This window comes from Ochlerotatus camptorhynchus, unplaced genomic scaffold (genome assembly GCF_037179485.1).
Source record: "Ochlerotatus camptorhynchus isolate MF236.1 unplaced genomic scaffold, CSIRO-AGI_Acam_v1.1 ptg000094l, whole genome shotgun sequence".
NCBI lineage: Eukaryota > Metazoa > Arthropoda > Insecta > Diptera > Culicidae > Ochlerotatus > Ochlerotatus camptorhynchus.
In genome coordinates, this window is record NW_027040584.1 from 5,985,139 (window position 1) to 5,987,985 (window position 2,847).

The window sequence follows — 2,847 nt, forward strand, 5'->3', positions numbered from 1 at the left end:
ATGTTACATCCAAGATCATGCACTTCAATCATGTCGAAAATCTCACGGAATTTTAATGGCCACAAAAATAAACAAATGCAGTAAAAGCAGCGTAATTTCAGTTAATGATAATTTTGGTCCTTTTGGGGAATAATATTACACCATATTTTCGACACGATTGAAGTGCATGCACTTTGATGTAACATTAAAATTTATTTTGACGTAGGACTACGTCTTTGATTTCTATATGGGGGTACACTTTGTGAAAACTGAAAATGGAACATGTAACAAATTAAGAAAGATTTTGAACGTTAATAACTTAGCTGCCCCTGGTTCAATTTAAATAATTTTATCACCAACCGATCAGAAATATGGCTACGTATCGATAACAATGCTTTCGAATGTTGATTTTCAACAAGAAACTATTGAAAAATTGGTAAATGTCCAGCATTAACCAAAAGCGTCGAATTAACTAACAAATCCACCAATTACCTACATGCATATGCTGCTTCCCCAGCACAGTCGTCAGAGAGTAGTAAGTAGACGAAACAAGCCGAAGTGGCATTCGCCTTCGATCCTCGGGCGCGTGCGAATAGGGAGGATGGAATTGCGTAATATTTTGCACACTCGCCGTGTACGCAAAAGGAAAAGAGCCAGTGTCGCTACTTGATAGCAAACTACTCATAATGGGAGGAGTCTTTGTAGCTTTTATATCACTTGGTTGCACATAATTCTGCTTTAACCTGAAAAGATATAAAAGAGCGCTGCTGTATGGCATTAGCTCATTTTCGCTTCGGACGGCGTGGTGAACAGCAACAGCAGTAGTGGTGGCTAGTCCACTCCTTCACACCTAACAAGCAACAATTGACTGGTCGTGGCAAAGGAGGAAAAGGTCTGGTAAAGGAGGCGCCAAGCGTCATCGCAAAGTTCTTCGAGATAACCGCCATCGGTCGTCTGGCTCGCCGTGGTGGTATCAAACGTATCTCCGGTCTGATCTACGAGGTGTGCTCAAGGTGTTCCTGGAAAATGAGGTCCGTGATGCTGTCACCTACACTAAACACGCCAAGCGTAAGTGGCTATGGATGTCCTCTTCAATAAAACGGTCCTTTTCAGGGCCATCAAACTTACACCAGTAAAGAGTTGGAATAGAATTTATCTGTGCTTGTTTGTCCATATTCAGAACCACAAGCCCCCAACGACCACACAATGCTCTCCAGAGTTGTAATCTTGTAACCAAACTTGGAAGCAGGGGTGCAAGTAATTTTGATTGATTCTCTTAATCAACTTTCCCTTTGAAAAAAAAAATACTACAAATTTGGTACGACTACAATTCAAAAACGGAAAGAGTTGAGATAATAGATAATTGATCAATAAAAGAACTAAATGCTCTTCACATTTGTTCCGTCCACTAGCGGTCCTACGTCAAGCTTCCGTTCGTGCCCCTAGGCACAGACCCTTCTACTTTTTTGGTTTGCAGAGAACAAGAAAACTTAATGCATGTCTAGGAATATTGACTAGGAATTGTGAGGAGAAATACAGGTAAATTTTAAGTAGAAGTTTAAAGCATTTCTGATGAGAATTCCAAGGGAAGTCTTGCTATAATTTCAGGAGAATTATGAGAAAAATTCGATGCAAGTTCTGAGCATAGATCATAAGTAAATTTAAGGTTTTTTCAATCGAGTTCTTATGAGATTTCTAAGTGAATTTTTAGGAGTTCTAAAAGGAATTCCATGGACTATTAAGATGCAATGTCTATGAGAATTTCATGGAAACTAAAACTGGAATTCCATGAGAATTCTGAAGCAATATGAGTTGGAAGAAAATTTCTGGAAAAAGGGGAATCTTCCGGCACTGCCACAAGAAACTTCTTAGAAAGTAAGGGGGAAAAAACCTCTAAAGAAGTCGGAAGACAATTTCCGACAACTTCATGTATCGTCTAACAAAAATTAATACATGAACATTCTGATTAACCTATCTGACTACTGGATATAATTATTTTCAGATTCCCGGGAAGATCACCCTACTGTTTCCTAATTCCCAGATAGTCAAAAAGGTTAGGACATGGAAACACTACTCAGAATTCAATACCCTCGAAGTCTCATGAAAACTTCTCAACAAATTCTCAGAATTTATTTAGAATATTCATTTGAAATGGACCTGCAATCTTCTTCACAATCCACATGGAATTTCCCCCAGAACTACCTAAAACATCTCACACAATTGACTTCTAATTTTAATCAAAACTGTCTTCCCAAAACTCCCTTGGAATGTTTCACTGAAATACCTTATTGTTATCTCTAAAAATATTTTTCTTCTTCTTATTCTTCGCATTTCAAGCTTATCTCTTATCGCATATTAGCTTATTGCGTGCTCTTAACTTAGTGTTCTAGATGCACTTCAACAGTTTTTAATTGAGAGCTTCCGATGTTTATACCATTTTTGCATTAGTATAATTGTGTGCCAAGTACAATCATACTCGATGCCCAGGGAAGTCGAGAGATTTTCCAACCCGAAAAGTTCCTCGACCGGACCGGGAATCGAACACATTCACCTCCAGCATGGTCTTGCTTTGTAGCTGCGCCTTTACCGAGTGAGCTAATGGAGGCAGTCCAAATTCTCCTCAACGCTCTCTTCATAGTTCTTCAAAGTGACTGTATTCTGAAAATCTAGTCCAGTCCAAGGGTCTCGATATTTTGTCAAGGTCCAGAATCTTATTCTTCCGATGAGCTTGAGCTTGAATGACCACACATATCGTAGTTGCTACTCCATGATTGACAAAGCTAGCTAAATTGTTTATTGTTGTTTATTTACCTATCATTCATCTGACCCGTTTGTGGTCTTACTGAACAGTTAAATTTATGCACAAGA